Source organism: Pristiophorus japonicus, chromosome 13, assembly GCF_044704955.1.
Source record: "Pristiophorus japonicus isolate sPriJap1 chromosome 13, sPriJap1.hap1, whole genome shotgun sequence".
NCBI lineage: Eukaryota > Metazoa > Chordata > Chondrichthyes > Pristiophoridae > Pristiophorus > Pristiophorus japonicus.
In genome coordinates, this window is record NC_091989.1 from 13,713,078 (window position 1) to 13,726,220 (window position 13,143).

Here is a 13,143-nt window from a genome sequence, read left to right on the forward strand (position 1 = left end):
TTATATAGCACCGCACCACATCAATGAAACATCTGGGGCAGGCTTGATGGACCAGCTGGTATTTTCCTACCTATTATTTCCGATGTTCGAACGTATCTCAAAGGCCCTCCAGTCAATGAATTGCTTTTTAGTGCAGTGACAGTAACATAGGCAAAGATAGTCTCTACCAGCAATCTCTCCAAGAGCAATAAGATGAATGACCAATGCCTCTGTTTTTGGTGATGTTAGTTGAGGGTCGGAGACCTCCTGGACAACTCCGACATGGCAAGCGAGTCCCAGGTGGGCAGAGGACACACTTCAAGTTACCCTCAAAGCCTCCATAAAGTGGTGCAACATCCTCACTGACACCTGGGAATCCTTGGCCCAAGACAGCTCAGAGTGAAGGGGAAGGCGCCGAACACCTTGAGTCTCTTCGCCGAGAGCATGCGGAAACCAAGCGGAAGGAGCACACGACAACCCAGGCACCCCACCCACCCGTCCCTTCAACCACCGCCTGCCCCACCTATGACAGAGACTGTAGGTCCCGCATTGGACTCATCAGTCACCTGAGAACTCATGCTAGTGTGGAAGCAAGTCATCCTCGACTCCGAGGGACTGTCTAAGAAGAGAAGGAACAACTCCTTACTCTTCAAATGATGTTGTAAGTTCTTTAACATCTACCAAAGCAGGTAGACAGGACCTCTGTTTAATGTCTCCACTGAAAGATGAAGAGCAAAGGAAAAGTAATCTAACGGTTTTATATATAAAAATAAAGGATGTTCAAGGGATGATTTATTAAGCTCCATATGGTCTCTGAATTTTGAGGGCTTCTTTAGGGACCATAAGCCCCAAACCAGCCCAGAACCACGTGTGCCAGCAGCTGTCCGTCATTCTGTATATAATCAATTTGCTTCCTCTCCATCGCAACTATGTTCAAGTCCTCTCAAGTTTCTTTCAAAATAAATTTTGTGCAATTCCAATTTTATAATCTCACGTTCTCCAGGTGTATTTGGTTAAGCAGTGCCGTGGAGAAAATCACTGAATGTTGGGTCGGACTGTCTGAAAAAGATTCATTCGCAGAGAAATGAAGCCTTGAGGACTTGTTCTAAAGTATGGCCCAGTTTATTCACTGGAGTGGTCTCCTGTTGCACTCAGTGGTATGATACAAACCAATCACTGAAGAGATAGGACTGTGCAATCTGAACAAAATGATTCATGTACGTCAAGAGTTTTATGTGGATTGGACTAGTAACAGGAAATTTATTTATAATAATTTGCTTGCTCTAGGCCAGGAGTGTGCAAGCATGTGGGACTCTTACATGCATACAATGGAGCCTTGTTGGCCACACACAAAACTTAAATTAGCATTCCCATTAATTTTAGGATCTTGATGTTCTAATTCAGGATTGATCCACAATAAGGCAACAGCACCAAGAATAGCCCTTTCTAAATCTTCAGCTCCATAACATTTAAGCAGGGCACAGCCATTGAGAAATATCAGTACAAGTGGAATTGGACTTGGGAACTGAGGGGACAATATCACAATTTGCTGACGGCACTAAAATGGGGGTCTGGCAAATTGTGAAAGATTGCAGGAAGACATAGGATGAGCAGATAGTTGGCAGATGCAATTCAATGTAGCAGTACAGTTTGGAAGTACGAATGGGGAAAATATTATTTCTTAAGTGGATCAATGGAGTGAAGGAGATGAGGAATCTTGGTGTGCAGACATACAGGTCATTGAAGTTGACAGAGCAAGTAGATAAGGCCATTAAAAACGACTGTTTCGACGATCTCAGTTGCCAAGGCTTCAGGGATAGATTGCTAGGGCCCATGAACCATAGTTTAGACACCCTTCTTCCCCCCCGCCCCCCACCACCACCACGCTCCGAGCTATCAAATTAAAAGTTGGGCGACTGCGTTTCATAAATTAAAAAACCACCAACAAAGTTTTTTAATCATGTGAAGACTCTTGTTTTTTATTCGGGTAGATTTTCATCTTTCCACCCGGGCATAAAACTGGTGCTGCAGATTGATGTCGAGGGAAATGGAAATCAGCTGGTTTCTATAATAACTTTATTGAATGGTGGAGCAGGCCCAAGGGGCCGGATGGCCTACTCCTGCTCCTATTTCTTATGTTATTGTACAAGGCCTACTAAATTTTTGAGTTGTAATCCCAGTGTGCAATGTTAGTAATGAGCGTAGCAGTACATTCACCTCTGAATGTCCTATATTGTTCTGTCTGTTTGGTCTTTTTGGCTTTGCTAAAGTAGTGAATACAATTTCAACCCATTGATGGGTATACAGTCCTTGCGGGGTTGAATTTCCACCAGCGTTCTCCTGTTCATTCGTTGTAAGTTTGAAGGAGGAACCGGGGAAACCTTGAATAATGAAGTAAATGATGCTTGATTGTTCCAGGGTTTCTGGGGCTCTTCCATCAACAGTGTGGAGGGAAAGCTGGAGAACCCTCTCAGAAATAGCTACATCCAGCTAGTCACCAACATGAGATATCCGAGATATTGTGGGAAGCCCTACTGAAGGCTCGCTGGGTGACTGCACCATCTAGGATCTGCGCTCATTTAGTGGTCTCGGCCATGGAGTCTCATGAGGGCGCTTCCATTGACCTGAGATTACAGGAAGAATTTACTCAAGGTTCCTGCCCCGGTTGCTGGAAAGTGCGAACATACACGGAGACCTTTGTGGTGCAGTCCACCTTTGAATAACCTGACCACACCCACTGTATAGATTCATGTGAAAAGTGTCCAATTAGGCGAGGGACTGGAGTGATAAGCGGCCCCTGTAGAACCTCACACCTGAGTGAGTCAGTACCTGCAATGGAAGAAGGGCCCAAAGTGCAGCAAAGTACAACTATCATGGGAACCAGGTGACATCCAGAACCATTGTCCTCTGTGGTCACCACAACAGCTTCTAGTCATTCCTCAGGACAGTATCTGCTATCCCACTTACAAAAGGTGTGCTATCCAATATCCTCACTTTGGAAACGCAGATAGAGGCAGAAGACAATCTTTGAAATGCTAAACTGTAGGAAGCCAATTTATTTTTACTTGGGAAGTTGCACGTTCATGAATCTCTCGCCCCCTCTGCTCCTGTCATTCATTCAGCAGATGGGAGCTATTTATAATCTCTGCACTCTCGGAATCTGAAGTTTATCACTTACATATGTAACCTGTAACGCATTACCTTTTTTATACAGCTGTGCTAATGATGCATGTGGCAAGAAGCTCATTAATATTGTACATTAACGACCATTTAGGTTGTTAACCAACCATTTGAAAGTGTTGCAGAGCCTCACTAAATCAATTAATAAATGATTGCGTAGTGACCACGAGGCCACCCGAATCAGGAATGTGCCATCAGATCAGTTTGTCTGAACTTTCAGGGTTGAATAGTGGAGATGTGAAGAAAGAGGAATATTCTGAGGTTTTGCTTGATCATCTCTGGTGAGCAAACATTATTTCTACATAACTTTCCCTCTGGAAATATTTCATCTCTGGAAGAAAGCATCTACTTAAATACTTCCTGATTTCCAGAGGTGATCAAATAAATCGGCTGAGCTATCATCAGTCCATGATAGAATAGACCACAATAGAATGCACTGTGTATGGTCAGCTGTGGCTCAGTGGGTAGCACTCTCGTCTCTTAAGTCAGAAGGTTGTGGGTTCGAGTCCCACTAGACTTGAGCACACAAATCTAGGCTGACACTCCAGTGCAGTGCTGAGGGAGTAAAGCACTGTCTGAGGTGCCGTCTTTCAGATGAGACATTAAACCAGGGACGTACAAGATCCCATGGCACTATTTTGAAGAAGAGCAGGGGAGTTATCCTCAGTGTCATAACCAATATTTATCCCTCAATCAATATAACAAAAACAGATTATCTGTCATTATCACATTGCTGTTTGCAGGAGTTTGCTGTGCACAAATTGGCTGCCGCGTTTCCCCACATTACAACAGTGACTACACTTTAAAAAATACTTCATTATCTGTAAAGCACTTTGGGATGTCCTGAGGTCACAAAAGTTGCTATATAAATGCAAGTCTTTTTTTCCTGATTTTTACATGGTTTACTCTGATACTGGTTGGTAGAGCAGGCTGCACACCACTCTCTCACCATGATACAGTAGACTTGTGGAAGGAGTGGATTTTGAACAACAACATCTGTTGTTTTTCGCAGTAAATGCCATCACTTCGCCATAATTACAAGTCACTGAAATGTCTCACTCGCTGGATGTGCTTGGCTGGCAATTTAAAAACCAGGCCATTTCATTCATAATGAACTCTGCCCTAGATGCATTGACACCGCAAGCACTTAGCACTGGGAATAGTCAAGTAAATCTGGATGAAATCCCCACACAGGAACTGATGAATGCATCTTCTTTTACGATTTATTGCCCAACTCATGTTGTTCTCCTTCCCAGTGGATCTGCTAATCATGATGTCATCCACAAAGAGGTGCATAAAGAGTTATCTCTTCAACATGTGGCACCATTAAGTGAAACATTTCATTTCGCAGAAGGGGGTTCCATGACGATGACCGTACAATGTAATATGTGGACCTCTGAACTCATCGAAGTCTCAGTTTAAAAGAGCGAGGCCCAAAGATTTCCCGAAGATTTACTGTCTGCTGTCGGGAAGCTTCTGGACGGGTGGTGGTGCAAAATGTGCCTGAGAGCCGACTGGCTGACCTCTGCCGCCATTTCCACAATTTCCCGCTGGAAGTGCCGGCAGACATTTAGTGCGTAGAATAACCTAGAAACCACAGCATGGAAACAAGGCCACTCGGCACAACCAGTTCGTGTAGGTGTTTATCTTCCACACAAGCAGTGCTCCTAATCCCATGTGGGCGCCAAATCTCTTTAATTCCCTTTCCTTCAGCCACTATCTAACATTCTTGAATGTTGACATGATCTCTACATCAAATTCTAACTCCAGTCACGCATTTTACAACCTCGGTGTGAAAAAAGTTTCTCTTGCCCTCTGTCCTAAAACTCTTAGATTTAATCTTACATAGATGACCCTTCATTCTCGACCCCTCAAACCCTGGAAACAGTCTGCATCTATCTATCCCATCTCTTCATAACTTTAAACACCTCTACCATCTAACCACCTCCGATCTAACAAATGCAGCTCAATTTTTCAAGTCTTTGTTTTATATTTGTATTTGCTCAACACCAGGGAGCATCCTAGTGAATCTGTATTGTACCCTTTCTATTGCCTCAACATCTTATTTGGAGCCCAAGCTACATACAGTAAAGAAAGGAAGAAAGACTTGCATTTGTATAGCGCCTTTCACCATCTCGGGACATCTCAAAGTGCTTTACAACCAATGAAGTACTTTTGAAGTGTAGTCACTGTTGTAATGTAAGAAACGCAGCAGCCAATTTGTGCACAGCAAGCTCCCACAAGCAGCAATGTAATAATGACCAGATAATCTATTTTTTGTGATGTGGATTTGAGGGATAAATATTGGCCAGATCATCAGGGACAACTCCCCTGTTCTGCTCCGAAATAGTACCATGGGATTTTTTTTTACATCCACCCGAGAGAGCACAAGGAGGCCTTGGTTTAACGTCTCATCCGAAAGACGGCACCTCCGACAGTGCAGCACTCCCTCAGCCTAGATTTTTTTGTGCTCGGGTCTCTGGAGTGGGACTTGAACCCACAACCTTTTGACTGAGACAAGGGTGCCACCCACTGAGCCACATGCTGGTGGAATTCTCTCGGAGCTGCTCTCGCTCCAGCACTGTCTGTCACCTCGCTGGATGAGCATGGTTTTCGGCGCACTGATGGCAAATTTACACTGGGAGCAGCTCCGAGGGGATTTTCCAATGATGGACTGACATCTGCAATGTCCTTGACCGTCAGATCTTTTAATTGATGGACTGCCAGCAGCAGAGAGAGGCAGCAGCACTCCTGCAATTCACTGCACTCTTAAATTTATATATAGTGTAGAATTGCACCTGAATCGTCCTTATGTTTACGACTGTATCACAACTGCTCGGCTTCTATTTCAAGCTGACCTCCCCACTGACATTGATGCTCATCCCATGTTCCTATGTTCTATGTCCCTATGACCACTCGTTTAAGCGGAGCAACAGTTGGAAAAAAAATGGACAGTCAACAGAAGGAAAGAAAAGGGAGTCTGCGTTAAATCTTTCAGCGCACTGCGTCCGTGCAAACTGTCTGAAAGAATTATCCACTTGGGGGCGTGTGATATATTCTTACGACATCACTTACACAGCACACACTACACAAGATGGCTCTGACAGTAATCTGTCATCATGTAACCTTGCCACATGATCCTTTGTTATTTACATCGCCATTTTTTTATTACCATTTCTGAGCCATAGAATTTCAGTTAGAGCCTACTTGTAACAGTAGTTTGGTTTGGCTAATTTATTCTAGTATCTGATTTTATTAAAAGAAAAAGGGTGTGTAAAGTTTGTTCACCTATGCTGGTACCTTAATTCTGTCAGTGTTTAGATTACAGTAGTATCTTGTTACTGTCGCACAATGTTGTTCAGAAGTAGTTTCTATCTGTTAAAGGTTTTCTTGACACTTAGTAACTTTTTTGAGCTGTCCATCTAAATACAGTTATCTCCTGAACATTTGAACAGATCTGAAGCCAAGTAAACTGTTGCCAAACAAAATATGGTTTTGTGGCTAGTAGAGACTATCCTATGGTTCTGCCAATTGTTAGTACATGGTATATCTGAGCTGCATCTAGTATATAAATTCATGGGGCATGAATAGTCTTTGTAAAGTGACTGTGCACCTTGTTTAAACAAAACTGCTTGCATCATGGACTGTGTGTTTGTTTCTGCCTGGAGCTAAGCCCCACATATGTCCTTTTTTCTCCTGAGGTAATGGTTTGCAACAACTGTCCGTAATATGCGTAGAATAATGAATAATAATTACCCCAGCATGAGTCATTGTTTCAGGAGAGAGGAGCAGGGAAGAAATCTGGAAAACAAAATGTGAGCAATGAAAGTAGGCTATTTGGCTAATCAGAGCTGCTTCCTCCACAGGAATGAATACCAGCAATATTTGGCTAAGGAATACCAGATTTAAGATTTTTGTATTTATCTTGCATACCACATTTGGCATGATAACATTTAGTGACCTGGGATGTATTTTACAGCAAATTCACTATAGAGTAGTATAACATTTAATGTATGAGTTCAGTATTCTCAGTTTGTGTGTTTACCCCTTTCACCTGAATATATTCCATTTTATGTGATTAGTATTTTACGATGGGATGAATAGAAGCCAGTTATTTGTTAATAGAAAAGTGATGGTTTTCTTTTAATTGATCATTTCTTTGACGCTAATGTTTGTTGGATCAAATTAATTCAGCAGGTAAACGATGGCATCAACTATCTTTTTATAACAAAATTTGAACCCCAAATCGTAACCCCAAATTTGTGTGTAGTATCTGCCAATTAACAGGGCGCTTTCCACACCAGTAGGCACCATTTGACATGTACTGTTAAGTTTGAACCTAATTTTATGATTTTGAGGCACAATAATTCGATCCTAAACTTCACATTTGGACAGGGCTCCCTTGGCGTTATTATTTATGATGGTCTCCTTGTCAAAGGAAGGCACTTGCTGGTCATGTGAATGGGTTTATATAAGTTAGCACATATCCATGTTTACCATTTTGATCAAAGTACCTTGATGTTTCATTCACTGTCGTTTCCAGTTGTTAGGTGGAAAAATTAGCAAATTGTGTGCTACACTAAGTACATTTTATGATTATTTTAGATAAGAAGTAGCTTTTCAATTGGGTCTTCGTCAGAGCTTTGTAAGTAAGCAATATTATACCGTATTTATACAGTCCAGATCCAAGGTCGTCCCATCCTCTGTCATTGAATTACAGTTTGCAGACGACGCTTGCATCTGCGCACACATGGAGGTCAATTCCAAATCATTGTCAGCACCTTCACCGAAGTGCACAAGAGCATAGGCCTTGCACTAAGCATCCGTAAGACAAAGGTCCTGAAGGCAAATGGTATGTTGGCCTTCATAGCTAAGGGATTTGAGTATAGGAGCAGGAGGTCTTACTGCAGTTGTACAGGGCCTTAGTGAGGCTTCATCTGGAATATTGTGTTCAGTTTTGGTCTCCTAATCTGAGGAAGGATGTTCTTGCTATTGAGGGAGTGCAGTGAAGGGATGGCGGGACTGTCATATGAGGAGAGACTGGATCGACTGGGCCTGTATTCACTGGAGTTTAGAAGGATGAGAGGGGATCTCATAGAAACATATAAAATTCTGACGGGACTGGACAGATTAGATGCAGGAAGAATGTTCCTGATGTTGGGGAAGTCCAGAACCAGGGGACATCGTCTAAGGATAAGGGGTAAGCCATTTAGGACTGAGATGAGAAGAAAATTCTTCACTCAGAGTTGTTAACCTGTGGAATTCCCTACCGCAGAGAGTTGTTGATGCCAGTTCATTGGCTATATTCAAGAGGGAGTTAGATGTGGCTCTTACGCTAAAGGGATCAAGGGGTATGGAGAGAAAGCAGGAAAGGGGTACTGTGGTGAATGATCAGCCATGATCTTATTGAATGGTGGTGCAGGCTCGAAGGGCCGAATGGCCTACTCCTGCACCTATTTTCTATGTTTCTATGTGGTTGCAGTACACCCAGTCGTCAGCTAGGTGGAGCAGTTGTCCACCAGGGGGAGCTCTATTACAGGGCACGAATTCTGACGTAACTGCTCCTGGCGTGTGTGGGGAGTGCACATCCCCAAAGTTGATGGACAGGAAGTCACAGACTAGAAGAGCACATCTGGAAGAAAGAAGAACGAATGAACTCGCATTCATATATCGCCTTTCACAACCTCAGGATCCCCCAAAGAACTTTACAGCCAGTGAAGTATTTTTTGAAGTGTAGCCACTGTTGTAATGTAGGAAACGTGGCAGCCAATTTGCGCACAGCAAGCTCCTGCGAATAGCAATGTGATATTCCGAAGCTGTGCGGAGGACTTCTCCCCGGTGTCCTGGCCAATATTTATCCTCTTTCCCCCCCCCCCCCCCACAAGCATACTCAAAAAAACGATTAACTGGTCATTTATTTAATTGCTGTTTGTGGGAGCTTGCTGTGCACAAATTGACTGCCGCGTTTCCTACATTACAAGAGTGACCACACTTCAAAAACTACTTAATTGGCTGTAAAGCACTTTGAGACGTCCTGAGGTGGTGAAAGGTGCTATAGAAATGCAAAAGGAAATGTATTGAAATGTATATGTTGTAAGAAAGGGCAGGAGGAAATCAAACAGAGTCCTAATATAGGCTTTTTTTCCCCCCTATGTCTGGAAGTAATGGGAGCCAAGGCTGGGTGGACTGGTTGTTATTTTACTATGGGGTTTTTTTCCATTGTGGTTTTAAAATACAAGTCTACCAGTAACAGAATTGGGATAAACTTTAATTGTGCATCGCTGTCTCTGAATTCCTGTGAAAACCTCTGATCGGACACTGGTCTCTGTAGCATATCGTTAAAAGTCACAACGGGACCTCTTACTTTCAATTCACTCGCAGTTATTCATTTTGATCTTGGATAACAAAAAGATCTTCTGTTAATTGGAGTTGGTTCTGAATAATTTTTAAATTACGCACACAGTACCTCGGCCATTTGGCAAGGCCACCTTGTGTCTTAAAACCATCAACTGAACGGCAAACCAGCTGCTACAGATTAGAGGCTCCACAGCCGAGCCAGATTGAACACTGTAATGCCTCTCTTCTCCCCCCTCCCCCCACCACACCTCCTCCACACACACACACTCAAACACCCCACCCAAAGCTTTGGGTTTGTCTTTAAAAAGCCATTTTTGACTTTGTACGTAATGGGCTCAAAGTCGTCGGAATCCCAGCCAATCTCTCGGTCTTGAAAGCTATTGTGCTCTTGTGGTAGGATGTTTGTGGGGGTTCCATGATTTCCTGGCATCACTTCGGCAGAATCTGCGAAAACACGAGGTGAGAAAGCAGGAAAGAACTTGTGTTTTTATCATGCCTTTCAGGATCTCTGGATGCCTCAGAGCACTTTACAGCCAATGGCGTACTTTCGAAATGTTGCAATGCAGGAAACGCAGCAGCCAATTTGCGCACAGCAAGGTTCCACTAACAGCGATGTGGCGATGACCAGATAATCTGCTTTCGTGATGTTGGTTGAGGGATAAATACTGGCCAGGCCACTGGGGATAACTCCCCTGCTCTTCTTCGAATAGTGCCACGGGGTCTTTTACATCCACCTGAGTTTGTGGTTTAATGTCTCATCTAAAATATGGCACCTCTGACAGCGCAGCACTCCCTCAGCTCTGCACTGTAGTGTCAGCCTAGACTTTGTGCTCAAGTCTCTGGAGTGGGAATTGAATCCACAACCTTCTGACTCCGAGGCGAGAGTGCTATCCACTGAGCCACAGCTGACACGTTTTAATGGCCATTTACCCCGGGGTATCCACTAATCCTCCACCAAAATAACAACGGGTAATTGGAAGAACTCCTGCAGAAATTCCAGATACTGATCTCTTAATTGCCGCCTTATCTTGTTTCTCTATCCATGCTCTTTCAAGGGGCTGTGCACGGGGCACCATGTGTAAGTATGATAATGGTTGAACCAAGGAATTTGGGAATTGGAGATTAGGAAAGTTCAAGTATGGAGACTTAGTCTGAACAGCTCTAAGTTTGGGCTTTAGGAACAGGGCCAGGCCATTCAGCCCAGTATGAAGAAAGACTGGATTGACTGGGCCTGTATTCACTGGAATTTAGAAGAATGAGAGGGGATCTCATCGAAACATATAAAATTCTGACCGGATTGGACAGGTTAGAGGCAGGAAGAATGTTCCCGATGTTGGGGGAAGTCCAGAACCAGGGGTCACAGTCTAAGGATAAGGGGTAAGCCATTTAGGATCGAGATGAGGAGAAACTTCTTCACTCAGAGAATTCCACAGGTTCACAGTTCTCTACCACAGAAAGTTGTTGAGGTCAGTTCATTAGATATATTCAAAAGAGAGTTACATGTGGCCCTTATGGCTAAAGGGATCAAGGGGTATGGAGAGAAAGCAGGAATGGGGTACTGAAGTTGCATGATCAGCCATGATCATATTGAATGGTGGTGCAGGCTCGAAGGGCCGAATGGTATTCCTGCACCTATTTTCTATGTTTAAGCCCGTTGTGCCATTTAATTAGATCATGGCTGATCTGCATCTCAACTTAATTTACTTGGTTTATTGACTCTACTGTATCAGCCAATGAGTGGGAGGGGGGACGGGACTTATGGCCAGCAAGACTTACAGCCAAACAGACAAAGTCTATTTAAAAAGAGCCTCCACGAATTGCAGCAAACACAACTCGTGTGTAAGATCACTTCCAGTCACTTAACAGCAGTGTGAGCTCCAGGCGTGATTTGACCGGGGAAGTTAGCCAATCACCTCCTTTCTGGCCGGGACTTGTGCCACTGTAAGCCGTCCATTGTCCCTGGATACACTTGCCCAATAAAAATCTGTCATTCTCAATCAGAATTGAAGAAAATAAAACAGAAATAAACATTCTTAAATAAACCTGGTATTAAAATGTTGGTTGGAATTGTATTCAGATGGTTGATCTGGAGCAAGTGTAGACTGGAGATGGCTTGCTAATGCTGCTGGAATCCAGGGCCCCAGTGTGTTGATAATGATCTGTAGGGCGGCCAAGCAGGTGGAGCATATGCTGACCCCATTTACATCCGATAAATTATTGTGGAACAAGGTGCACTGAGCCCAACGTTAATCTGCTGCAGCCAATGTTGAAATCAGTGGATGGGTCTCCAGAGTACAATCACAAGGATCGGTGTAGGTTGAAAGGAGTCTGTTTTTTTTTTAAACCAGTTTTGCCAAATAATCACAGAGAATTGGACCACTGCCCTTGTGCCCTTTGCTGTAAGCTGGCCCCCCCCCCCTTTCTCTGAATCAAAATACAGCGGGGTGCTTTCAGCTGAGGCAGAACCACACAGCCCTTTGCTGGTTTTGGAACGCAGTTTGGTTCTAATCATCTGCTCGCTGGGCCGGGCTCCAATTTTGCCCCTGGGGGAATTTGGTCACCAGATAAATGTACCGCCCTTCGCCCATTTGGTGCTAATCAGACGGCGGTAGATGCGGAACGAGTGGGTTTTTTGTGACGAGACCACGGCGCTGCCCCCCCCCCCCCGTAGCAGGTATGTGGGGGCCTGTGCTGTGAATTTACAGTCCCATTGACAGCACTGTCCGGGGCCGCGGATTTTAGAAGATTTGGGACTGCGTGACCTGCTTTTGATATTGGCAATCTCTCGCCCTTCCACCACAGCGGGCTGGCATTATTTTGGATGCAGCAGATGCCGCGGGTGTGCGTGCCAAGTTGTCAGCGCTATCTGACGGGAGATATAAATCATCCCCACCTTAGATTGGGTCATTATACAGGCAAGGTCTGAGAGTTTGGAAGCCCACTGACTGGAAACGTGTGTGTCTGCAGTCGGCTCCTCCTTTTCTTTTTCAAGGCACAGTGCAAAAAATTTAAACAATCAAATTCGTCGACCTAGACCCCTTCAAATGTCCAGCTGCCATGGTGCATTAAGGCACAGGATTGTGAAGTGAAGCAGCTGTAAATGCAGCTTGCTAACAAGCCCTGCCAGCCTAAAACGCCTCTGTGAGGGAGGGAGGGTGGGGGGGAGGCTCCTTTAAGAGTTATTCGCCATTTGGTGAGCAACCGGTTTTGTTTTTGGAGGCGGGGGTGCGGGGGTTGTATTTTTTCACACTCTCTCAAATAACTTGCTATTTGGAATTTAACAAGAGGAAGAAAATCAAGGGAATAAAGCACGCATTTAGTGCAGATAAAGAGCTAGTCATGTCGGGCTGAAGAAAAGGCCGCAGCAGGCCACAAAAGAATCAGCTGCAAGGAAGAAAGCGACTAAAGGCTGACGATGGAAAGATAAACAGGCCCAGTGTTACTCAGAAATTGGCACGCTGCTTTTTGGTTTTCATCTGACCCAAACTGGAAGGTAAATTGGGCCAGGGGGGATGATGAATGGGATTTTCCAGCCCTGGGAAGGAGGATCAGAGCAGGGTGAACACTACAATGGCAGTAGAAAGTGTACAGTAGCATAGTGATTAGGTTACTGGGCCAGTTCTCCAG

The 13,143-nt window shown here is 44.2% G+C and overlaps 1 protein-coding gene across 22 annotated transcripts in view; it reads left to right on the forward strand.

The window, feature by feature from the left end:
* celf2 (cugbp, Elav-like family member 2) overlaps positions 1-13,143 on the forward strand; it is a 654,485-nt gene that overhangs the window by 308,127 nt on the left and 333,215 nt on the right. The gene's annotated exons all lie outside the window — the stretch shown is intronic.